Genomic DNA, 27,712 nt, shown 5'->3' on the forward strand with positions numbered 1-27,712 from the left:
ATGTTTATCTCTAGGGATGTGACTTTCTTTGAGAAGACTCCTTTCTACTCCTCCCATGATGCTCCTCCAGGATGGACTTGTCCTTCTACTACTCCTTGTCCGCTTGTGCCGTTCAATCTTGAAGTGGATCTATCCCTTGATGCACCGGTCGTACCTTCACCTGTGGAGTTGTCAGATCCACCTGAGGTAAGTCCTTCTCCTCCTATGTATGGGCCTGAATTTGATACATGGCCTATTTCTTTAAGAAAATAACGTCGCTTCTGTACCACTTCGCATCCTATCTCAAATTTTATGTCTTACCATCGCTTGTCTTCCAAGTGTTTTCAGTTTCATGTGTCCCTTTCTTCTTCTTCCGTTCCACAGTCGTATCAGGAGGCCCTGAGACATCCAGGATGGAAGGCGGCTATGGATGAAGAAATGCACGCCTTATATGAAAACCAAACCTGGTAGTTAACATCACTCCTGAAAGGTAAAAGACCGGTTGGTTGTCGATGGGTTTTTTCGGTGAAACATAATCCAGATGGATCGGTTGCTCGTCTTAAAGAGAGACTGGTTGCTAAGGGCTATACGCAGTGCTATGGGATAGATTATGAGGAGACCTTCTCTCCTATTGAAAAATTGAATTCGGTACGCATCATCTTATCTATTGTTGCTAACTCCTCATGGCCCGTTTATCAGTTGGATGTTAAAAATGCTTTTTTAAATGGTGATATCAGTGAGGAAATTTATATGGTTCAACCACCTGGTTATGTGGTTGAGGGGAGTCAGTATGCCGGTTAAAAAAGTCTTTATATGGGCTTGAGCAGTCCCCTCGGGCTTGGTTTGATAAATTTAGTCAAACACTCCTATGGTTTGGTTTTCATCGGTGCTCAATTGATCATTCCGTATATTATAAAGATACGGTCAAAGGGAAAATATTATTGGCCGTATAAGTGGATGATATTATCTTAACCAGTGATGATGCTTTGAGCATACAAGAGGTGAAACAGATGATATGTCAGGAATTCAAGACTGCAAACCTTGGTATGCTTAAATATTTTTTGGGTATAGAAGTTCTTCAATCCAAACATGGGATAATATTGTCTCAAAGGAAATATGTCTTGGATCTCCTTGAAGAAACAGGAATGAAGGGTTGTAGACCAGTTGACACACCTATGGATACAAATGTAAAATTATCTGCCACAAATGAAGAAGATATTGATATTGGCAAATATCAAAGACTCGTGGGAAAACTGATTTATCTCAAGGTAACTAGGCCAGACATATCATATGTTGTAAGTGTGGTGAGTCAATTCATGCACAAACCACAAATTACCCACTGGCAGGCTTTAGAGAGAATATTACGTTATCTAAAAGGAGCTCCAGGAAGAGGATTGCTGTATAAAAAACATGGGCACTTCAATATAGAAGGCTTCTCAGATGCAGATTGGGCTGGATCTCCTGATGATAGAAAATCTACATCTGGATATTGTACTCTGGTTGGGGGAAACTTGGTTACATGGAAAAGTAAGAAGCAAAATGTGGTTGCAAGATCTAGCACCGAAGCAGAATACAGAGCTATGGCCCATACCGTTAGTGAAATTTTATGGATTAGGACCCTTCTTACCGAACTAGGTCTTTATAAAAAGGGGTCCATGAATTTGCATTGTGATAATCAAGCTATTCATATCTCTTCAAATCCAGTTTTTCATGAAAGAACTAAACATATTGAGGTGGATTGTCATTTTATACGGGAAAAGTTTCAAGCAGGAATAATCTCTCTCAAATATGTGTCATCTCTAGAGCAAGTAGCTGATATTCTCACTAAACCCTTTACATCTAAAATCCTATCGTTTATAAGTGGCAAGCTGGGTATTTATGATGTATTTTCTCCTTCAGCTTGAGGGGGAGTGTTGGAAGATGGGCTCAAGCCCACGAGCTCAAGACAAGAAGCCCACACGTCAAAGGAGTGGCATATGTGTAAAATATGGTACTTTCCATAAAGATGGCATAGAAGTGTAAATATGTGTTCCTTTTATGTCTTTTATTTTATCAAGTTGTAGCCCTAAGGGTATTGTAAAACTATAAATAAAGGCATTGGCTAAGAGGTAGGGCATTGAAGCACTCTCCTCTGTTTCCACAAATTCGTCCAGCCCTCATCTTTCTTTTTGATGCAACCCTCTTCTCCCTTAATCCAAACTCTCTTCTTCCACGTTCTTCTTCTTCTCTTCTCCTTCTCTCTTCTTCTTCTTCTTCTTTCTTGTTGATCTAAAGTTCCTTTCATGAGATCCTAAATTCTACAATAAGTGAGGTAGGACTTGCTCTCTTTTGTCTTGTTGCATTGCCGGATCATACCATCTTCCTTCAGTCTACGTCTTCAATTCTTGTTGTGGGATCTTGCTCTGTTCTTGCATCTTGGGGATTGACCTACTACTCTAATATTGTTTTAATGGAGGTTAGCTTGCCTGAAGACATCTCACTAGAAATTCTTTCACGTCTACCCAAGAAATCACGGCTCAAGTGTATTTTAAGGAAATGTCAGAATCTTATCAAGAAAGTTAGCTTCTTTCACTGCCAAATCTATTGACTTCGGTTTTGTCTATCTCAAATACTACGACTATGGCTTCATACGTGAATGTATGTTATACCGCTTGGACGACAAAGGAGCACTCTATTATGGACTCAATAATACTAAGTCATCTACTTTTATTATTTATGTTGCTTTTAATTTCGAATTTTATTGATTTGTAATAAGGCTTAAAGGTAGGGGTAGAATTGGGTTTTTTAATCCTAACCTATGTTGATGTTAATTACCCTATTTAAGGGGTAAGAATGGAGAAATAAAACCTAAGTTCGGATTTAGCTTAAACTAGAGTACATTAGGTTAATCTAGGTTCTCCTCGAGCTCCCTCTTCTGGAATTTTTGGCGTGAACCTTTCCTTCGGCGTTAGAGCTTGTGTGAGTGGGTTGGGGAGGTTGAGAAGGGAAGAGAATCTGAAATCTCTACCTGACAGGGTGGAGAGAGACCTAGTGTTTCATGGAACTAAGGAGGAAGAAGGGTTGCATGAACCCCTTCTTCAGCCAAGGTGAGGGCGGAGGAATTGCTGCTTCATCGTGACGGTAAGAGGCTTGCTTCATTCATGGAATCGAGGACGGAAGACGAAGGAAGAGAATCGAACCATGTCCGGGAAGAAGAAGAATTCTTCCTTCACGACGAAACAGGGTCTTTCACGGCAAAAATAGGGGATATGATTTACCTAAGTTAAAAAAGGTAAATTGAGATTGATTTTCCTAAGTTCATAAGGTTGGAGTTTTATTATTAAATTACCTACGTGAATAGTGGTTTACCTATGCGTGAATAGTGTTTGAACTCATTTGTGAGAGAAAAAGAATTCTGTTTCCAACTTAGAGTGGTTGGAGACGAAATTCTTGGTTCTTTACGGTGAGTAAACCCGTGTACGTGCTGGATTCATCAGTGTTTCGCCAAGTTACTGGATCCATGGCGAGGGACCATAACAACTTGGTATCAAAGCAGGGTAACCCGGCAGAGGGAAGCACCAATGAATACTTTGAATTGCTTGAAAGAAAATTTGATACTGTCCTAGAGAGGTTCTCAAAAATTGATATCGATATGGAGACCTTGAAGGGAAGGATGGACAGCATGGAGAATGGTCTAACTACTGGCAAGAAATTTGCTGCATTGGAGGAAAAGTTCACTCTAAGTTTGGAAACCTTGAAAGGAAGGATGGATAACAAGGAGATTGGTCTGAGCACTGGCAAAAACCCAATTCCGGGAGACCATTCGCAGATCAGAGGGGGAGATGAGTTTACTAGACACACGAGTTTCTTGGGTCAGCAAGGACCCTTCATTCCGGGGGGACACTTCAACCAGGGGGGAGGCACTGTACCCCTCATTCTAGATCAGAGAGGAGGGGACCATTCGTATAACAGAGGGGGAGATGAATTTCCGAGGTGCACGAGTTTCTCGGGACAGCAAGGACCCCTCATTCCGGGGGGACACTTCTACCAGGGGGGAGGCACTGTTCCGAGGTATACTAAATGGAATTCCCTACTTATAATGGGTCAAAAGACCCTTTGATATGGTTGTATCGATGCAAAAAAAATTTTAGCCATCAGCGAGTCCCAACCTATGACCGAGTCAACGTAGCTGTTTTCCACTTACTAGGGGAAGCACAACTTTGGTACCAGCTAGTTGAGGTTGATAGCCAGGTGGTAGACTAGGATGAATTTAATCGACTGTGTTCTCTCCGTTTTGGTCATTCGGCTTACAGTAACCCTTTGGGAGTTTTGGTTTTACTATGCCAAACTGGGGCCGTGGAGCAATATCAAAAATTGTTCCAGGAAAAATTAGCACGAGCCAGCAGTATGGTACAAGTGGATCAGCAAGTGGCGCTATTTACAGCAGGACTGACGGAGGCCTTAAAGCTTGAGGTAGAGCTCTATGGACCTGTTGACTTATCCAGCGCTATGAATATAGCTCGTGCTTTAGAATTGTGACAGTAGGTACAGTACAGACGACCTCCAGGGTCAGGGGAGCACAATCCTCCGAGAAACAACCCGGGTATTACTTTGACAGGGGTTCCGAGATCTAGTCATCCTGCAACTCCTTATATAAAAAAATTGACAAGTGCTGAGATGGCGGAACGACGGGCTAAGAATTTATGTTACAACTGTGATGAACCATATCGGGTTGGGCATCAGTGTAAAAGATTGTTTTTGATTGATAAGATTGAAGATGAGGATATCAAGGTGACAGAGGATATGATTGAGGAAGAACCACCGGACATCTCCCTGCATGCCATTACTGGGCAGCAATCGGCCACAACTACGCAAAATGGGAGCAGCTCGACAACTTTCACCAGGTCTACCCAGCTTCCGAACTTGAGGTCAAGCTCGGTCTCCAAGGGGGGGCAGATGTTATGGACTCAATAATACTGAGTCATCTACTTTACTTTTATTATTTATGTTGCTTTTAATTTCGAATTTTATTGATTTGTTATAAGGCTTAAAGGTAGGGGTAGAATTGGGTTTTTTAACCCTAACCTATGTTGATGTTAATTACCCTATTTAAGGGGTAAGAATGGAGAAATAAAACCTAAGTTCGGATTTAGCTTAAACTAGAGTACATTAGGTTAATCTAGGTTCTCCTCGAGCTCCCTCTTCTGGGATTTTGGGCGTGAACCTTTCCTTCGGCGTTAGAGCTTGTGTGAGTGGGTTGGGGAGGTTGAGAAGGGAAGAGAATTGGAAATCTCTACCTGACAGGGTGGAGAAAGACCTGGTGTTTCACGGAACTAAGGAGGAAGAAGGCTTGCGTGAACCCCTTCTTCAGCCAAGGCGAGGGCAGAGGAACTGCTGCTTCATCGTGACGGTAAGAGGCTTGCTTCATTCACGGAACCGAGGACGGAAGACAAAGGAAGAGAATCGAACCCTGTCCGGGAAGAAGAACTCTTCTTCCTTCACGGCGAAACAGGGTCCCTTCACGGCGAAACAGGGTCTTTCATGGCAAAAACAGGGGATTCGATTTACCTAAGTTAAAAAAGGTAAATTGAGATTGATTTTCCTAACTTCATAAGGTTGGAGTTTTATTATTAAATTACCTACGTGAATAGTGGTTTACCCGTGCGTGAATAGTGTCTGAACTCATTTGTGAGAGAAAAGAATTCGGTTTCCAACTTAGAGTGGTTGGAGACGAAATTCTTGGTTCTTTACGACGAGTAAACCCGTGTACGTGCTGGATTCATCAGTGTTTCACCGAGTTACTAGATCCATGGCGAGGGATCATAACACACTCACACTCCAAGACTCCCTCGTCTTCCCTTCACATCACAACATCAAGAATATGGGTTCATGCAATAACGTCATCTTCTAGTTCAAGAAAATCCACACCAATCTCAAGCTCAGTGATTATCTCTATAATCCCATTACCAAGCATCTCATGACTCTTCCTCCACTCCCTCCTTTCAGAATGGCCCATGACCCCTTAGATAGTTTTTTTCCTTTTTTGGGTTTAACCCATTATTAGGTAGTTTCGCTTAGATATAAGAATAGTGAGCAATTACAACTTCCTCCAGTTTTGATACGAATGAAGGGTTTAAGGATTGTACATTAAATGGGATTTGGTCAAGAAATATGCCTGAGTTTTCTCCATCAACGAGACTTTGGATAAACGCGACGTTTCTCTGCAAATTCCTAGAATTTTATCTACCATGGCTGGTGGTATGCATCTTGCGCTTCCACTTTTATTTTTATGAATTTTATATTACTTTAAAATTCTTGTTGAATCAGACCAGAACCTTTCGTCTTGATTACAATTCCATTATTTTTTTTAAAATATTATCTTTGTTTTTATTTTCCCGTAAAAAAATTAAAATTTACATGTAATTTTTTAGGTTAGATGGATGTAGACTTACGATGAGGCATTGTGAACCCCGCGCATCTTCGATCGCCATTGGTGGTACGTGCGACTGTCAATACGTTGTGTGCCTGACGAATCTCAAAAATGTCGGCACTCCCCAGCTAGACTGCGATGTTTCCGAACACTATCCTCGGCCAGACAAGATGACTGCACTGGTGCACCAGATTTGGTTGTGCTAAATGCGCTGGAGGTACCGGGAGGTTAGTGGGAACTAATGCGTTCGTGGGAAGAAAATGTCCACAGACAGCCGTCAGTCGTCGTCGGGTTTGCAGAGGGGAGTTGAACGACGGGACTCACTGTGTGCGCTGATGTTAAACCATTGACGTCTTGTGAGCATTTTGTTCCCAACTCCCTGTTGGTCCCATTCTCACATCCAGTCGCCTGGAGACCAGTGATGTGCACAACTGATTCTCGGTAGAGAGACGTTGCTTCGGTGGGTGGCAATTAGCACCAAACAGTGCATCGTGTAGGAATACTTTAAATAGAATTTCGAAACCATATATGAAATTCATAAACCAAAATCGTACCTCCTAACATGGTGTCAACTTCCGGCGAACAGAGCTTCTCCCTCGAGTAGAATGTCTTGTCTATCATAGAGGCTCATTGATGGAAACGTTCAAGCATACCTCTGCTAGATCAAACCCCCTTTTATAGGCTCCTCTCCATCAAAGGAGACCACCAAATGATGGGAAACCAAAGGTCATAACCGGTGACCACCATCAGTGGAAAACCGTCCGACAGATGGGTCACTTAAGTGATGGATCGTGAACCATCTTACAGTCTCCCACTTGACCCATATGTCTACTTAATATGTATCATTGATACATTTTCATGAATATTTTCCATAGATATAATATCCTAATACTCAAACAAAGAAGATTAAATTACATGAATCGTGGCGATAAGTCCTTTAGAGCAAGTATTACCTTCCACGTATTACAGTGCAACTGTCTCCTTTGAATGAGAACCTTATGTGACACATTTCTTTATGAATGAACTTGCATAAAGCTCATTCGGGATCATCTTATATTGTCATTCTCTAAACTTAATGAATGAAACCAAATAAGAGAAGAGACAAATGAACTTAATGGAGTTTTTCATTGACAAAATTGAGATACAAACAGAAAGGGAATCTCAATTACATAAATTACTTAATAGAATTGAGTCCCATATGTTCAACATATCCCATATAAACAGCAGGCGGTAGACCTTTTGTGAACGGATCTGCGATCATTAATCCGGTACTGATGTGTTCCACAACTATCTTGTTTGCTTTGATATGTTCTTGAATAACTAAAAACTTTATGTCAGTATGTTTACTACGACTTCCGTTCATATTGTTCTTGGCCAAAAACACTGTTGCGGAATTGTCGTAATAAATCCTTAATGGCTTAGAAATGGTGTCAACAATTTTAAGCCCTGAAATAAAACTCCTCATCCATATAGCCTATGATGACACTTCAAAAAATGCTACAAACTCTGCTTCAGTGGTAGAAGTAGAAATCAAAGATTGTTTTGCACTTTTCCAAGAAATGGCCCCTCTAAGTAATAAGAAGACGTATCTCGATGTCGACTTTCTCGAATCAAGGCAGCCAACAAAATCAGAGTTTGAATATCCAATCACTTCCAAATGATTAGATCATTTGTACATAAGCTTGTAGTCTTTTAGTCCCTGAAGGTATCGGTTGACTTTCTTTGCTACTTTCCAATAGTTCAAATCGGGATTACTTTGATATCTACCCTACATTCCCATTGCATATGATATGTCAGGTCTTGTGCAAACCTGAGCATACATTAAACTCCAACCTGCCGAAGCATAGGGAATATTTTTATTTGTTCCCTCTCTAAATTATTTCATGGACCTTGTTCCAAACTTAATTTGTCACCTTTCACAATAGGTGCAACTCCAGATGAGAAATTATTCATACGATATCTCTCTAGAATTTTGTTGATATAAGCTTCTTGAGACTTTCCTAATGTCCCTTGGGATTTGTCTCTATCAATCTTTATGCCTATGACATAAACAGCTTCGCCAATATCCTTCATATAAAATTTCAACGAGAGAAATCGTTTGACCTCATGAAGTAATCCTAAATCACTTGAAGCAAGTAAAATATCATCTACATATAGGACTAAGAAAATTATTTTGCTCTCACAAACCTTATGGTATATACATTGATCCACGATACTCTCTGTCAACTGAAATGCAGAAATAACATCATGAAATTTTAAATACCACTGACGGGAGGCTTATTTTAGTCCATATATAGATTTTTTAAGTCTACAAAGCAAGTGATCATTCCCCTCTAAAATTAATCCTTCAGATTATTTCATGTAAACCTCTTCTTCTAGGTAGGGGTGGCTTCAAACCGAGCCGGTTCACGAGCCGCTCGAGTTCGGCTCGGTTCTGGCTCGGTTACAGCTCAATTCGATTAGTTTTATATCCAGCTCGAGCCGAGCTCAAGCTCAGAAATAGGTTCGTTTAGATTAACGAGCCAAACCCGAGCAGACCCAGGTTCAGCTCGTCGGCTCGTGAACCGGCTCATTTTAACTAGCAGCGATTTGGGAATCAGGGGAGTTCTAAACAAATTTCGGGACAGAGAGTCCCGTTTCTTCCCTTCCGTCCTACCCGTCTGGAACCCATACTTCTCTGCCATTTCCTGCTATTTCCATGCCGTTTCAACATGATTTTCTCGCAAAAATCACTGTCCGTCGGCGGGTATTCATGGGAAACGGGGGATTTTTGTCTTCAAATTCCTTGTTCTCCCACTCCCTCTCCGATTCCTCAATCTCTATCAAAGACTTCGATTTTTTCGTCTTCCTCTGCGATTTCTTCCTCTTCTATCTTCTTCCTCTTCGATTTCTTCATCCAAAGTTCTTCCTCGCCGACGAACGAAAGCCACGGTCCGACGGGAGGTAAGATTTTTATTTAATGCTTTTTTTTTGCGTCACCGATCTAACCCTACAAAATCTCTAAATCTCGCTTCGTTTCAGTAGTGATCCTTCATTCTTTGAAAGCTGTTGGAGATATCCCCGAACGGCGAACACTCTCTATTTTTGTAAGTGTTGATTTTTTTTTCATTTTTATCTTCTGTATGTTTTCTTCCTCTGTGATTTCGGAGTTGATTTTTGTTTTTCATTTTTATCTTCTGTAAGTTTACTTCCTCTGCAATTTCGGTGTTGACTTTTTTTTTCATTTTTATCTTTTGTACGTTTTTTTCCTCTGTGATTTCAATGTTGATTTTTTTTTTCATTTTTATCTTCTGTAAGTCTAGTTAGCCTTTGGTTGACAGGACTCTGGGGTTCGTTGTATATGTTTCAGATAAAGTTAAATATATCATTTTAATCATTTTTTTTTACCTTTTTTCCTCAATCAATAAGTTTATCTCTTATCAATTTCTATCATGTGGTTTTTTTAAGCACGGAGAGAATTTAGCAGACCATGTAGTTGATTATTATCTTATTACTCACATGCCTAAACTTTGACCTTCCAATTTCCATCTATATTGCTATCAACAATATTGGTTTTAAATGCATAAAACTTTTGTTCTCTCTTAAGAATCTATTTAAGTTGAAAAGGATCATTCATCCTTTGCTCGGCATTGCATTCTGTACAATTGTCATTCATATGTTGTCCTACATTTGGTATCCTATACGATTTTCCTGTGGACAAATTCTCAAAGCCCTTCTTCAAGTCACAATATGTGGATTATCAACATTTTCAATGTACAATGCACATCTACTTTTGCTAGTTCACTACTTATATTGATCTCTGTTCATATAGATTGTGTCCATATTAATTATATTTTATCTGGTAGTGGACTTTTTTTATCCAAAATGCAATGATTAGTCTTGACCTTATGTCTGCAGCTTCTATTGTGACTTGGTTTTGTTTTTTTTTTTTTTCAATAACTTGAGAGAATTAAAATTACGATAACATGCTCTATGAATCAATTGTGTAGACAAAAATCATGTCCTAACTGCAAAATTGGGTGCAAGGCTATTGGGTGCAAGGCTATAGGCTCAAAGAGACCCCGCTGCATTGAAAGACAAGGGTCGTTCCCGATTGTCACAACGTCACGTACCTTCCTCTAAGAATAGACAAGTATCTTAAATTATGTGTAGGATCTTTGTTGTTTGGATAACTTTCTTTTCTCTATGTTTTTAATTTGTAATTTTGTTTTTTTGTAGAAGTAAGAATGTCAACACCTCTTCAATTGACATCAATAATTAACACTAGTTCTTGTGTGACTATAAATAGTGACTCAACTCCACCAGAGTCACTACCCTCTGTCATAGAAGTGGACCCAGATGAAATTACCATAAATGAGTATGAAGGTGACTCTACCCATACTTCAAAAAGACAAAAAAAGTCTCATGTGTGGTTGGAATTCAAAGAAGTATCACTTAATGGTACAAAAAAGGCTCAGTGTGTTCATTGTAAAATCAATTTGAGTGTTATTAGTAGTGGAGTGACCGCACATATGAGTCGACATTTGAAACATTGCACTAGTAGAAAAGTGACAATGAGAAAACAAAAAACCTTAAACTTTCAACCAGTGGGAGCGGGTCTAATGTTGATCAGAATCCATTTGGACTTCCTTTTATGGATTTTGGAGGAAAATATGATCAAGCTAAAATGAGAGTACTCATTGCTCATTGGATTCTTATGCGTGAGCATCCATTCATGATAGTAGAAGAGGAGGGATTTAATTTTGTAATGAAGATGGCAAATATGAATTATGAGAAAATATCCCGTAAGACCATTAAGAAGGAGTGTATGGAGGTGTATGAGGCAGAAAAAAAAAATTGAAATTTTTTTTAAAAGAGATTAACAAGATTAGTCTTACCACGGATCTTTGGAAGTCCCAAAATCAAAAGATTGAATACACGATTATTACTGGGCATTTTATTGACAGTAATTGGAAGCTAAAAAAATGAGTCTTGAGTTTTGTGCATGTTCCTCCTCCTCATCATGGAGTTGATATAGAAGATGTTATTTACAAGTGTTTGAAAGAGTGGGAGATCAAAAATAAAGTTTTTAGTATTTCAGTTGATAATGCTGCATATAATGATGTTTGTATCAGAGTTTTGAAACAACATTTTTCAAGGAAAATTTTTTTTGTGTGTGGTGGAAAGTTGTTTCATGTGCGTTGTTGTACTCATATTTTGAACTTATTAGTCCAAGATGGTCTTGTTCAGATTAAGTATATCATTGATAATGTGCGTGAAAGTGTCAAATTCATAAATCTGTCTGAGGCTAGACTTCGCACTTTTTCTGAAATTGTACAACAATTAGAACTTGGTGAAAAGAGGTTGGTTATTGATTGTCCAACTCGTTGGAACTCCACTTATGACATGTTGTCTTCTGCATTAAAATTCAAAGATGCATTTTCTAGATTTAAACTTAGAGAACCAACTTATGATTGTTTGCCAAGTTTTGATGAATGGGAAAAGGTTGACATGGTGAGTGAGATCTTAGAAGTTTTTAATGCAGTTACTAATATATTTTCTGGGAGTGACTACACTACTTCTAATTTGTACCTTAGTGGGGTATATAGGGTAAAAGAAGTTCTGGATTTTCATTCTACAAATGAAAATATTTTCATTAGGACAATGGTTAGTAGAATAAAAGAGAAATTTGAGAAGTACTGGGGTGAATGCAATTTATTGATGGTTGTTGCTTCAGTTTTGGATCCAAGGGTCAAATTAAAGTTGATCGAAATGTGTTTTCCAGTGATATATTCTAAGGAGGAAGCTACAATGAATATAAATTTAGTTCGACGCACCTTATATGAGATCTACGATGAATATGGATCCTTTTATAATGTGGATACTAGAAATGAAGAGATTGTTTCAAGTACTAGCTCTATGGGTGTTTCGACAAGTCGTAGGCCTTCATCAAGTTCAGGTTGGTCAAAGTTAATGAGTTATATGAAACAAAAGGATAAAGTTAATTCACCAAGGTCAGAATTAGAAATTTATCTTGAAGAAGGTGTATATAGTTGTGAGGAAACTTCACAATATGATTTTGATGTTTTAGAATGGTGAAAAGTAAATCATATGAAATTTCGGGTATTATCTAAGATGGCAGCAGACATCCTTGTAATTCCCATATCCACAGTAGCTTCAGAGTCTACATTCAATGTTGGTGGTAGAGTAATAGACTCATATCGTTCTTCCTTGGCACCAAATACAGTTCAAGCTTTGATTTGTGGTAGTGATTAGGTTCGGCTTCTTCCCGGTGTAAAGAAAAATCAGAAGGTGAATTTCTTTGCTTAATTATTTATTATGATATTTTTTAGTTTATTTTTTAGTTTTATTTATTTAATTTTTTTTTATGATTACAGCTTGAGAAGAAGAATGTAGAGATAATGCTACCAGCTACATGATTTTTCATGTTTCTCTCATCATGGTAATTTTAATATTTTTAACAACATTAAATAACTAGTAGTGGAAGAGTATTTTTTTTATCTGACAATAACTAATTTTATTTTTTTGTTTTTGTCATAGGTGGAGATTTTGCTCATGCAGGGACTCATATTATTTTCTAGAATTAAGAGAAACAACTATAGTTTATATTTTTATAACGGATTTATAGTTTTTATTTGGGTGATTTTAAATTGATAGTGATATTTCATTTAATTTTGTTGTGTTTGATTAATTTATGGAGCTTATTTATAATGTTATGCAGTGTATGAAGTGTTTAGACTATTTTATGGAGTGTATAAACAATTTCATGGAGTGTTTATGGAATATATAGATAATTTGATGGAGTGCTTATGGAGTGTTTATGGAGTGTTTATGTAGGTATTATGTATATTGATTATGCCCAATTTTAAGTAGAGGTCATGCCAAATTTTATACAGGTATTATGTACATAGATTATGCTCAATTTTATGAAAACGTTATGCCCAATCTTATACATGTATTATATATATATATATATAGGTTATGCTTAATATTATGTAGAGGTCATGCCCAATTTTATGTAAAATATATGTATAATTTTATATACAATTTATTTGATATATATTTTTTTAAAATTTTTAACTGTATATTGAGGCTCGAGGTCGATTAAAATTTTTGGGCTCGAGATCGATAACAAATTTAGGCTCGAGACGAGGCTCGGCTCAAAGCTCGGCTCAAAATATTAAAATTAAGCTCGGCTCGAACATAGGCAGGTTCGGGCTCGTCTCGGCTCGATGCCTTCTAGGTCTCCATTGAGGAAAACCGTTTTCACCTCCATTTGATAAAACTCCATATCAAAATGAGCTACTAATGCCATAATTATCCGAAATGAATCCTTCTTTGAAACAAGAGAGAAAGTTTCGTAATAATCAATTCCTTCTTGTTGAGTAAATATTTTGGCTACTTGTCTTACCTTATATCTATCAATATAGCCTAAAGAGTTTTTTTTGTTTTGATAACCCATTTACAGCCAATGGCCTTCCCACGTTTAGGCAATTCAATAACATCCCAGACATGGTTTTTAGCCATTGAATCCAACTCTTCCTTCATGGCATCATTCCATAATGTGGATATTTGTTCGCTCATTGCTAGTGAAAACGTAATAGGATCATCTTCAGCACAAATGTCCATGTCAGATTCATGAAAGTACATTTCATAATCTGAAGAGATTGCATGTTTCCTAACTCATGAAGATCTTCTTAATGGTACTTCAACATTTTTAGGTTGAGAATGTTGAGTAACCTGATCTATAAGAGTATCCTCTTGATGAGATGGTTCTTCAACTATTGGTTGTACTTGAATAATCGAATCTTGATGATTTTTGTGAACAACAACCAATCTATCCGAAGTTGTAGAAGCAGGTGGAGTACTTGTATTCTCCTCAAAAACTAAGTTTCGAGATTGGCTACTCCCACTAATCTCATCATTCTCAAAGAACATTGCATTCTTAGATTCGAAAATTCTTGTCAAATGAGATGGACAATAAAATATGTATCCCTTAGACTTTTCCGCTTAGCCAATGAAATGTCCACTTACCGTTCTAAAGTCTAACTTTGTCACATGTGGATTGTCAAGTCGAACTTCAACTGGACAGTCCCAAACATGTGCATGCATTAAACTTGGGTTCCAACCTTTCCATAACTCGAATGGTGTTTTATGAACCGCCTTGGTTGGAACCCTATTGAGTACATAGACTGCAGTTTTGAGAGCTTTCACTCCACAAACATGATGGGTGACCAGAGTTACAAATCATATTCCTCAGCATGTCCATTAATATTCGGTTTCTTCTTTCAGCAACACCATTTTCAGACGGTGAGCCAGGCAATCCACATCATAAGGACCTAAAATATCAGTGTGTATGATTTCTATGACATCAGAAGTCCTCCTGGCACCTTTCTTGTACTTGTTGGTTTGCTTTCCTTTAATGCAATCCACACATGTACTAAAATAAGTAATATCAAGAGCCTCAAGGATTCCATCATCAACAAATCTTTTAATTCTATCAATGGAGATATGACCTAAACTCCTCTGCCACAACATCGAGGATTTCTTATTTCTAACACCTCTCTTAATTCCAACATTAATATCATGCACAGTAGTAAGACTGCAATCAAATGTAGGGTTAAAAAGAAGTTTGAACAATCCTTCTTCCAAAATGCCATTTCTTCTTTGTACAAATGAAGGGAATTTCCAACGAAATTAAAACTGAATGCAAAGGGTAAAAATTTGGAAACTAAGATAAGGTTTCTAGAAAAAGATGGAACATAAAATGCCCTTTCAAGGTCTAAGACAAAACCAGTATTTAAGACAAATCTGAAAGTTGCAACTGCCTCTACATGTGAACCCATCTTTTTTCCTGAATAGATGGAGCATTCACTTGGCGTCGATTTTCGTTGGCTCAAGAAACCCTGCATGGTGTTGGCAACATGGATTGTAGTACCAGAATCAATCCACAAGTGTTATAAGAAGCATGAGTCATATCAGATTCAAAACATACTAAGGAACACATTTGGGTTATCATGATGCTTGCTAATGCCTTATCGGAATTCTTAAACCGTTCTTGAATAGCTTGAAGATATTCCTTGGCTTTGGCACATTCAGGAATAGCTTCACGAATACTCTTCCCAATATGAGACTTAATAAACATCAAACTTAATCAATTGGATCGCTCCTAAGCTTCAAATAATGTTTTCATAATTTGGGTACTAGATTCCGTGGATTTTGGAGTTCATCCACTCTAAGTGCTAATTCAAGATCCATGCACCCTAATAACAACGGAATTTTCTCCTTCCACTCAATATAATTTTCTCCATTGAGGGGAACAATAGAAGAATCGAAGGTTGGGACAGATAAAATTTGAAGAGCTGCAAAAAATAACTAAAAAGCTTACTAAACATACCAAAATTTGAATATTTACCTATGTAAATAATCCAAACAAATAAATCAGCGTGTCATTATAATCTTTCCTGTGGGCTTAGATTATAACACATATGCAATTTATGTCTCTTTATGATGGGATCTAGAAATTTGTTTGTAAAGGAATATTCTAGGCCTGAGGGCAACTAGAATTTTTTTTAAAATATTTCTTTCCCATCCTGATTAATCACATAAATATAACATTTACCCTGTGGGTTTAAATTATTATATCTCCATGATTAATCACAATTGTTTTATGTCATTATCTTTATGTGACTAAACTTATTGTCACTCAACATTTGCATAGCTTAGAATGTTGTGGCAATTACTCAATTATTCAAATGTATACCTAAATATGACATAAAAGATAATTGACTAAAACGAATGTCAATTAATAATCCTTATATTTTGGTCAAACTAAAATATGCATAAAAAAACGGAAGTATGCATAAAACCTAAATAAATTGTTTTGCACAATTATTAAAATTGCATAAAAATAGATTACTGCAGTTTTAATCTATATTTATGTGTAACCAACGATAACACATACAGAAAAATAGCCTAAAGGTTAAAAGATTTTTCCCTGTGTCCTGCGCATGGGTTCGAATCCTTGCAGGCGCGGGATTTTTATTTTGTCTACCGAGTCGACTCGGCCAGTTCGCAAGCGGGTTGGCTTAGTGAGTTTAAATAGGCGAACTGAAATGATTCAACCCATCCGTGCCACGAATCGCTCATTTGATTCAACCCAAACGACTCGATAAAGTCCGAGTCGAGTCAACTCGTCTCACTCGTTGCATCTAGACCGATCATGAGCAACCGGTACGAGTCGAGTCAACTCGTTATTTAAATGAAATTGGTTTACCGATGTTTCAATTTTATTTTTATTTACGTGCGTTGGAGGTCGTCTTCATGCGCAGAGATGACGCTCAACATCCATGGCAGCCCTCTGCCAGACTTTGCCGCCCGTTAGACTTCGGGTGCCGTCGTCTGACGGCGACGCCAGTAGACGTACTGTGTTGAACGAGACGCCGATTGGCTCCACATCATTGGCGCTCGCAGCGTACGCAGAGAGCTTCTCTCCAAGGAAATGACTCCATATCAGAGAGGGGAGCTCTGATACCACATGTAGGAATGCTTTAAATAGAATTTTGAAACCATATATGAAATTCATAAACCAAAATCATACCTCTTGACATGGTGTCAACTTCCAGCGAACAGAGCTTTTCCGCTATCTTCTCCGGCGAACAGAATGTCTCGTCTATCACAAAGGCTCTTCAATGGCAACGTTCATGCCTACCTCTGCCAGACCATACCCCCTTTTATAGGCTCCTCTCCATCAAAGGAGACCACCAAACGACAGGAAACCGAAAGGTCATAACCGGTTACCACCATCAGTGGAAAACCGTATGACGGATGGGTCACTTAAGTGACAGATCGTGAACCGTCTAGGTGCGGTTTGTGAACCATCTTACACATTGAAGCGCAGTCCAGAGGAGCAGTCACAGAGCACCGAGAGAGAGAGAGAGACATCGTAATGGAAGCCTGTATACACCGACGTGTTGCGCTCGTCGGACGCTCATCGACGACGATGGCACCTGAGGAAGGAGACAGCGGCGCGGGGATGGTGAGTAGAGTCCCAAATGGATGAGACGCTTGGTTGTGTTCAGCCGAGAGCGTCGCGACCGAAGAGAGCTGAGACAGGTGTTGTGTGCGCTGGCGTTTTGTGCTCTCGTTGGAGCGCAGCAAAAGCCAGGAGCATGACATCATGCTCTCTGGCTGTCCCGCACCACTATACACGCAAGAGCACCAAACGTGCTCATGGCCCATCCAACCCTAGTTTTATCATTGGATACCCTTAATTCATATATAAATAATAGGAAAAATATAATATTTTAGTTTTCATTCCTTTTCATTTTAGTGCATATGGATTAAATAATTGGATATGCATATATGAATGTTTAATATGCAATAATTTTTAAATGTGAAAATTTTATTTAGGTTTTATACATACTTAATCTTCTATGCATATTTCGATTGACCTAAATATAAAAAATTAATAATTGGCATAAATTTTAATCAATTATTTTGATGTCATATATTGGTTTACATTTGATTAATTAAGTAATAACCACAACATTCTCAATTATGAAAAATGTATAGTGACATTAAGTTTAGTCACATTAAGTTAATGACATAAAATTTTGTGATTAACCATGACAAGCTAATAATTTAACTTCACGTGGTAATTTTTATATTTAAGTGATTAATTAGAATTGGATAGGAACACTTAAAACAAATTTTTAGTCGCCCACAGGCCTAGAAATTTTATATAAAGATAAATTTACAATGCCATCATAAAGTGATATAAATCGTTTGTGTTATAATCTAAGCCTACTCACATGTTGATTAATTTGTTTGAATTTATTTACATGGGTAAATATTAAATTTTTGGTTCCATTGCATGTTTTAGTAACATTGTTGTTTATTTTGTAGTTCTTCAAACTTTATCTGTTCCAAATTTTTATTCCTCCAATATTTTTCCTCTGAATGGTAATAATTATGATGATTGGAAGGAGAAAATCTTCCTTGCATTGGAGTGCGGTGTCAAGTGGTGGAGCCTAGTTAATGCCTTACGCTCAGTTGGTTGCGGATCGACCTTCACAGTAAGGTCGACATGGGGGTTGGAAGGAGAGCGGAGCCCCCATCTGATCCATGATATATTGACTGTCATTCCATTAAGGGAAATTTAGGAATTTCATTTTTGTAATGTGGTTTCCCTAGTTTTCTCTTCAAATTGGGGGTTTGCCACTATTAGGGCGATTTCTCTTTGTATGTTAATTCATCTTCATAGTGGATTATTGCAATAGCGGAAGACAAGACATAGTCTCACCATGAGGCGAACCTGTATAAACCTTGTTGTGTATATTCGTGTTTGTTTTTGTCCTTCTTCCACATTTCTTATTATTGCTCTCATTATTTTGAAATTAGGGCGTACAATTTCTAACATGCAGTACCTTGTTTTGGCATTTTGAGTGGATGAACCTCCATGGCCCATGGAATCAAGTACCCAAGTTGAAAAAATATCATTTGATCTCTGGGAGCGATTAGATCGCTTAAGTTTTATGTTTACGAAGTGTCTCATTGGGAAAAGTATCCATGGATTCATCCTTGATTTTGCCAAATCAAAAGAATATCTTCAAACTATTCAGGATCAGTTTGAGACTTGTGACAAAACATTAGTGTTGGAAGACAGGCACCAAGCCCACACGACCAAAGAAGACTCACATATCCAAGCACTAGAAGATGGGCCAAACCCATAAGATCATGGAAAACCCATGCATCTAAGATATATTGAAGAGGGGTTCAAGGCCCACAGATCAAGGAGAAGGCCCATAGGCGCACAAACATTGATGGCAGGATGGTAAATAAAGAGTCATCTCATAGAGATGGCATTGATGTAATTAAGTTAAAGTTCCAGAGTTAAATCCCTAAACCCTAAACCCTAAGTTCGGCCCTATTATTATAATATAGTTTTTTTATTAATATATAAATAGAGATTCAGGGGGTGGGTTATAATCAATTCCATAACCCTTCTTCCTCCTATCTTCTCCCAATGAGTTTTTTTTTCCATTTTTCTCCAATGGCTAAATTCATGGAGTCCTGAAAATCAACATGGTATCAGAGCTTTGATTTTAAATTTTTTTATATTGTTTTTTTAGTTTGTGAAATTCGTGTTTTATTTTAATGGTATTGTTTTTCTTTCTTTGGTTTATTTGTCCACTAGAGTACGATGAGATGGAGTTCTATTTTTTTCTCTCATTAATCTGCCACTGGTATTTTTTGCTTCCCACCTCGATAAACTGCCTTAACCTTGGTATATAATATGTTGTCTTCACTCTTGAGCAAATCCATGGCCTCTTCCCGAGTAGTGTTTCTGCTGCTACTGGTTGTCGTCTTCGCTTAACTTCACTGCTCCTCTCGCTTAACTTCTCCGACAGTGTCTCTGCCGCCCTCCACGGCCACTCTATTGGAATCATGCACCATAATTATTTTCCTTTTGGAGGAAATAATTCCCTTGTGGAGTTATCGCCGTTAAGCCGAGGTCTGTTTTGCCGAAGGTCACATCGTCGTTACCGGAGATTATGACACCATGAACATGAGAAGAAGCACCAGTCCAGCGTATCGTCCTTTGTCGAAGCCTTCCCGTCACCACCGCTGCTACTGCTGTCGATTTTTTTTGGAGGCCGAAGATGACAACAACTTGCAAAAAAAAAACTTCTCTCAACAAGCCGCTTATTCCGTCCAGAATACTGTTTCCGGCGAGTTGTCTTCGTCACCAAATGTTACGGTCCCGGGTCATGAATCGAGTAACACGGCTTGGGATTTGTGAATCCAGCACTCAGAATTTACTCACTTCACGTCAAGGGTCTATGTATGAGTATTTGTCCTTAACCAGTGCTTGGCCAGGAGGAAAGATCCTCTTTCGAGGGTCCTACCGAGTTGTTGTGCTAGGTAGAAGACCCCACAGCAATGCTGACCTTGCTAGAGCAAGGTGCTCTCTTTTTTTGGTCACGGCAAAGAGGGTTTGGCCCTCTTTGTTGCTGCTCTAGCTAAGAATGCAATCCTTCTTTCTTAAATAACTTGAAACACGAGTTTGGGATAGATTAATACCTCTTCTTTGATGCTATGATCAGCTCCCACATTGCATCAGGATTTGCTCAAGATTGGAGGATAAAAATCATCAATTTGCTGCTTGGTAAGGGAGGAATTCGGCCTCTCTTGCTACTGCTGCCAAGAGGGAGGATAGACCTCCTCTTTGGGCTTGGAAAAGGGGCAGGAAGCTCCTTTTCTTAGTAGCGATGATGGTGGATGAATTTGGGTGAAGATGGATGGCAATGGAGGGTGAAGAATAGGTTGGATTTTTGGAGTAAACCCTAAACTCGAGATCAAGAGGTGATCTCAACCTATTTAGACTAGGTTATTCTAAAATCTCAAAGCTTACCTATTTCATTCATACCTATCCCTTAAATAGGGAGTTTTAGGGTTAGGGTTACAATAATTCCCCATAATGCCCTTACATATAAAGTAATTAGAAATAACTCCTACTTAAAACAATATAAGAAATAAATCCTACTTAAAACAATATAAGAAATAAATCCTACTCAAAGAAATATAAGAATTAAATCTTATTGAGTGAGTTGTTGTTGTCTTCTTTGTTATGTGACTCGGTGTGCTATTGAGTCCACAAAACCAAACCCATCACAGCGTCGGCGTTCGGGAAGAAGATGTACTGCTACTGCATATTTTTTCGTCGTTCTATGTTCGGCCATGGGGAAAAGATGACCCACCACTGCCGGAGAAGATAAAGTCTGGTTGGAAACTTTCTTTCCCACTTTCTGCTCAACGTCGGGGAAGAAGAGGGGTGGAAACTTTCCTTCTGAGCTCCCTCCGAGCGCTTTTTCCTCCAAAGAAACCGAGGAGGAAGACGAATATTTCATTGTTAAAATGTTTCATGCTTCCTAAGTTAGGAAACACGAATTTATCAGCGCTATGGCCCGTTGGCGCAACCTGGACTCGCCTGAGTCAATCCAGCAAGGCCGAGACAAGCCAGCGCTCGGGTTCCCACCCGACCACTGTTTCAGCACCAGCCAGACCGAGTCAACCCATACCAACTCGGACTGAGTCAACTAGATCTGGGTCAACTAACCCGGGCCACTTATTTTTTGCCTCGGTATACATGCCCAAGTTTTATAAATATTTCTGTGCAACTCGGTAAATTTTTCTCGGGTTGGAGTTTTATTGTGAAGAATTGACAGATTATTCCTTAGTCAACATATTATTTGGTACAGATATGTGCATTAAATTATTTGATGGGTCAATTTTACAAGGATTATTTTGGGTGGTGTAAATTGGGCTCGAGCCCATTTCAGCTGCTGCTATTGTGTCTCTTTTGATGAGACATTAATTTTGAAGAAGAGGTAGCCTAATACCATAATTTATTTATGTCCTCGTCAAAAATATCAAATTTGTTTGGTTGGGAGTCAATGACGGAGGAACTTCATCCCTGTCAAAAATATCAAAATTATTTGTGGTTGTGAGTCCATGACAAAGAAACTTCATCCTTGTAAAAAGTATCAAATTTATTTGTGGTTGGGAGTCCATGACGGAGGAACTTCATCCTCGTCAAAAATATCAATTTTTTGTGGTTGGGAGTCCATGACGGAAGAACTTCATGCCTGTCAAAAATATCAAAATTATTTGTGGTTGGGAGTCCATGACGGTGGAACTTCATCCCTGTAAAAAATATCAAAATTTTTGTGGTTGGAAATCTATGACGGAGGAACTTCATCCCCGTCAAAAATATCAATTTTTCGTCGTTGGAAGTCGTTGACGGAGGAACTTATTATTATATTTATGGTACTTCCCCTTATTAATATCATATATTACTCTACCACTTTTAAGTCATTATCCTGTGGAGGGACACGGTGGTGGAGGTGGACACTTCATAGCAATGTCTTAGCGACTAGGAGTGATTTACTCCCACTGATATTATACCAATTGGGCCTCATGAATGAGAGCAGTAACGTGAGGGGGAGTGATGGAAGATGGAGGCATATTTTACAAAAAAATATTTTATATATCATTTCCTGCAAGCTAGAAGTTCATGTTGTTCTCTCACCCCCTGCTTAAGGGGGACTGTTGGAAGACAGGGCCCAAGCCCACATGACCAAGGGAGACTCACATATCCAAGTGTATTAGAAGATGGGCTCAAGCCCATAAGATCAAGGAAGACTCATGCATCTAAGAGATATTGAAGACGGGCTCAAAGCCCACAGATCAAGGACAAGGCCCATAGGCCCACATACATTGATGGTAGGATGGTAAATAAAGGATCATCTCATAGAGATGGCATTGATGTAATTAAGTTAAAGTTCTTGGGTTAAAACCCAAAACCCTAAACTCTAAGTTCAAGGGTATTATTGTAATATATTAGTCTTATTAATCTATAAATAGAGCTTCAAGAGGAGGGTTATAATCAATTCCATAACCCTTCTTCCTCCTATTTTCTCCCAATGGGTTTCTTTCCCTTTTTCTCCATGAGTTAAATTCATGGAATCCTAAAAATCAACGATTAGCAAGCATATTTATGACGAAAATGTGTTCCATGAAATTTATAGGCACCAAAGGTGTACGTGAGCACATCGTGTAGATGTGAGACATTACCGTTAGACTAAAATTGTTGGAGATTGAGATGTTCAAGTCATTTCTGGTTTACTTCATCCTTTACTTGCTCTCGTTTGAATACGGACCATTCAAGATCTCTTACAACACAGATAGGGAGAAATGATCAATTAATGAACTTCTGACCATGTGTGTACAAAAGGAAGGGAAGCTGAATCAAGAGGGGATTGAAAGTGCAAATTTGACGACTCATGGCAAGAAACCATTTAAGAACGAGAAGAGAAAATCCCCTCTTAATTAAGTTAATAAGGGAGATATCAAATGTTTCTTTTGTAAGAAGAAAGGACATAAAAGGAAGACTTGTCCCAAATTTAAACATTGGCTTGAAAAGAAAGTTATTCTCATCTCTTTAGTATGTTTTGAATCTAATATGGTTAATATTTCTTATAACACTTGGTAGATTGATTTTAGTACTACAATCCATGTTGCTAACACCATGCATGACTTCTTAAACCAACGAAAACCGACGAAAAGTTAAAGTTCCAACTATTCAAGAAACAAGATAGGTTCATATGTGGGGGCAGTTGAGACTTATAGACTTGTCCTTAATTCTGGTTTTGTTTTAGACTTTGAAAAGACCTTTTATGTTCCATCCTTTTCAAGAAACCTTATTTGAGTTTCTAGACTTTTATCTTGTTGTTTCAGTTTCAATTTCCTTACTAATTTCATTCATTTGTATAAAGACAATATTCTTGTTGGAAAAAGTATTTTGGATGATGGTTATTTAAACTTCTTTTAAATTCTACCCTTAATTGTAGTCTTTTAATTTTGCATGGTACAAATGTTGGCATTAAACATGGTGTTATAATTGAGAAACCTTTTATGTTGTGGCATAGGAGATTATGTAATATTTCCATTGTTAGAATTAAGAGATTAGGAAATGAAGGAGTCATTGAGGCTCTTGACTTTAGTGATTTTGGTACTTGTGTGGATTGTATTAAAAGAAAGCCCATCAAAACTCCAAAGTTAAGCACGCTTGGGCGAGAGTTGTACTAGGATGGGTGACCTCTTGGGAAGTCCTCCTGTTGCACCCCTTTTTGCCTGTTGTTCCTCTGCCACCAGCTAATTTCTCCCTAGTAATGTTGCGATTAGGGGCGGCAAAACATATTTGCATGTATTGTTTGTTTTCTTTTTTAACGGTTCAAAATATTCGGGAAGAAGAGAAGTGGGGGAAACAGTATGATTTTGTTTTATTTTCCTTTATTAAAGCAGTAATGTTCAGTTTCGACACGGACGATAAATGTTTTATTCTTTAATCAAACGACATAGCGCTCCTTTTTAATATTTTATATCTAGATTTTGCTTAAGATTTTAATTTTTTATTTTATTTTTGGGAGGGAATGTGGAATAGACCTACAGAACACGGGTGGAGAGGGAATCCTGGGAAGGGATTGGTAGGATGGAGAGGGTAACACAAACGGGTGCGATCAATAAAATTGGCCACTTTGATAAATGTGGGAGAAAGAAAAAATTCTAAGATAGGCAAGCTAAAACATTCTGCAATTTCAGTTAATGTAATAAAAATCAGTTTACCTATTCTCTTTCTCGATTGAACTCACCCATCAGCTCAGAAAATAGCTTTCAGACATGGAGAAGTTGGAATTTTGAGCATAAATGATGCTAATGCTGACAGATTTCAGATCACTTTTATGCTCACTCTAGGAAATCAACACACATAGTGATTGACTTCAATTCTAATAGTTTTTTGCAAGATGACCAAATGAGCTCCTCTAAAGATAAAATATAATTATCGAAATCTACTTATGATGGGGGGGAGGGGGGGTCTACTTGTCGTTGGAGTTGAACTTCAGCCGCATTATTCAATTCATCTCCTGACGTTAGTCAGTGGAATACCAGAGTTCAAGTCATCTAGATGACTAAGATGAATCCAAAAATCATCTCTACGATTTAAGTTATGGAATCTGGTTTCTACCAATTTTTTCCAATCATGATCAACCAAACGCCGGGGTTCAAACCCTCGTCGATTTTTTCCCCCTCTCTCCCACACCCACTCTCTCAGTCTCTTCTATTTTGAATTTTTCGCCCTCTCTCCCGCACCCTCTATCTCATCTCCCTACGGCCCCCGATCTCTCTACTCCCTCTCTCTTCTATTCCATCTCTCTCCATTCTCCATCTCTCTATGGCCTCGCAATCCCTTATCCATTATATGTGATGGGGCATCCTTTAGCGGTGAAGGTGTAAACCAAGTACTTTGGGATATTTGTTTCTATTTATTTTCTTGTTTCCAATGAAAACAACCATAATCATCCTTGCTCTAGACCAATTCCTACAAATATTTATTTCCTCTTTTCTATTTAGGCTGCTAGGCTTGTCTTTCGTGGGCAGTGAATTTGGTTGGCTGCCATAGAAGCTCTGATGTCAAAGGGAATGCGCTATGCTAAGGAGGTTTGGTCTTTCATCTAATGATTTTATCACTTCTTTTGTGTAAGGACTTTAACACAAAATCTTGGGGTTTTTGGTGATTTTATCTGGTTGGTGCATTCTAGGCTCTTCTTTTTGGTTGTTCTGTTGGAGTTTTATCATCCACAATGCATTGTGATGAGTTCAAAGAACTCTTTCCAAGATCAATAAAAGTCAAGTGTCTAGCTAATGTCAGGATGTTCCTTGCTGCGTATGACTTGCTTTTTCTGCTCTTTTTCTTGTATTATTGTCATCATGAGTGAAATCAAGGGGTCATGGATCATGCTTTGTTCTAAAGGTTTTTATCTCAATCAAATACTAGGCAAGCATGAAATTACGCGAAGGCTATTGATTCTATTCTTGCTTCTTGCTAATTGCAAATACTGCATGATCATCATAAATGAGCACAATAAATGAGTATTGATATGCATAGACTCTTTCTTGTCACCCTTTTGCACATCGCATAAGGATCCAACTTCTGTAAATTCATCCTTCTTTTTTATTCTCACTTTTACTCTCAAATAAAAACATATAAACTGGAGATTGATGTATGTGGTTCTAACTTTGTTGCAGCGTTTCTTCCCTGAAAAATTTTGTGGGTAATATTAAGACCCCACTTTTTCTTCTGAATACTGCATATGATGTTTGGCAGGTAAACTTTTGTAGATTCTGAATGATCCTTTACTAAATATGTTTTAAATTGTTTCTTATTCATTTTATTTTTTTTGTGTTTATTTCTAGAACAAGCTAGTTTGTGTCCACCATCAATTGATCCGCATGGTGAATGGCATGCTTGCAAGTTAAATTATGAAAGGTGCACACCAAGAAAAATCAGATTCTTCTAGAGTACTTCTCTTTCACTGTTATTCACCTTTGTACTATAGTGTCATTTATGTCAATAATTGGCCTCGAAATGCCTTTGAAGCTTTGGTGTTATCTTCTTAAACAGATTTTAGGAATAAAATGCTTTCAGCTATTAAAGGGTTCTCAATGTCAAAGCAAAACTGGGTTGTTCTTAAATTCATGTTTCGCCCATTGCCAATCAGAGAGGCAGGACACATGGTTTGCCAACAATTCACCTGTCATTGAGAACAAGGTATTAGGATTGTCTCTCCCTCCCTCTGTCAAACTTAGAGCTGATATATCAAGTGGCAGCCATAGCCAGACTGTTCAGTTTATGGGTGTGGTTTCAATTTACTCTTATCTATTTTAATTTTCATTCACCAGTCTGGGGAAGAAAAGAATGGAAGAGTGTTTTGGTTCAAAACTCTGTCACTATTTTGCTCATAGATTCTCATTGAAAAACAAACATCTAAAATTTGTTGACAGCAGAGAATCTTGTACCTGTCGGTGATTGGTACTTTGACTGAGCTGAAGTGAAGATGATAGACTGTGCATACCCTTGTGACCAAAGTTGTCACAACCTCGTCTTTCAGTGAAGAAGTCAACATTGGATCTCTTCACTATTATTTGCACTCGATTCAGGTGCATATTCATATCAAGAAGATTTGAAGCAAAAAGGTGTAGAATATGAGACCCAATTAGCAGCTGGCTGTTGCTGCAGTGTCTAGCATGTTGTAATTTGCATGTCAATTTTTGTGCCCTCTATAGGAATCTGCTTCCCCCATGCAAGTAATATTAAAGAGGGAAGTTATTGTTTCTAGTTTTCAAGTGAAAAGGGAAAATAATAAGACATGTATTAATGACCTGATTAGCATGGGAAATAGATTAATAAGAATCTTCTTGAATATATGTATGCAAGCTCTTTTGTCCTTTTGTCGGATTTAGAGTGATTCATGACCGAGTATAAGAATATAGCTATTTGTCACTGCAGAAAAACATAAATGACAGAAAAATTGCATTATTTTTATCAAAATTTTCTTTCTAATGGTAGATAAATTCCCTTTAATCGGTAATTAGTCCAGTCGCTTACTATTGAAGTACTAAGAAATTTATTTACATATCTGGCAATCAAATCAGATCATGAGAGATAACAAGAGCAAAGAGGTGGGCGATGGAAGGCAGTTCCCTACAGTCATGCACCCACATATAAAAGATCAACATTATTTCATGGAAGCCAAGTAGTCAACCAGTACACTTTCATTAAAAACAGAAACATAGAGACCTATAATTTGATCTTGAAGACAAAGACCACATGTGCATTGTACACTGAAAAATCTGTTCATATTGTAGTTAAAAAAAACCTTTAGTACTGGCAGAAAGGAGTGATGTCCCAAATCTAATCCT

The 27,712-nt window shown here is 38.1% G+C and overlaps 1 pseudogene; it reads left to right on the forward strand.

Annotated features, from left to right (window-relative positions):
* LOC137963259 (pectin acetylesterase 10-like) lies at positions 1-26,904 on the forward strand (annotated as a pseudogene).
* Positions 26,905-27,712: the final 808 nt, after the last annotated feature.

Source organism: Aristolochia californica, unplaced genomic scaffold (assembly GCF_029961685.1).
Source record: "Aristolochia californica isolate CCGP_79_NKW_82.1479 unplaced genomic scaffold, dmAriCali1.0.hap1 SCAF_4, whole genome shotgun sequence".
Taxonomy (NCBI): domain Eukaryota; kingdom Viridiplantae; phylum Streptophyta; class Magnoliopsida; order Piperales; family Aristolochiaceae; genus Aristolochia; species Aristolochia californica.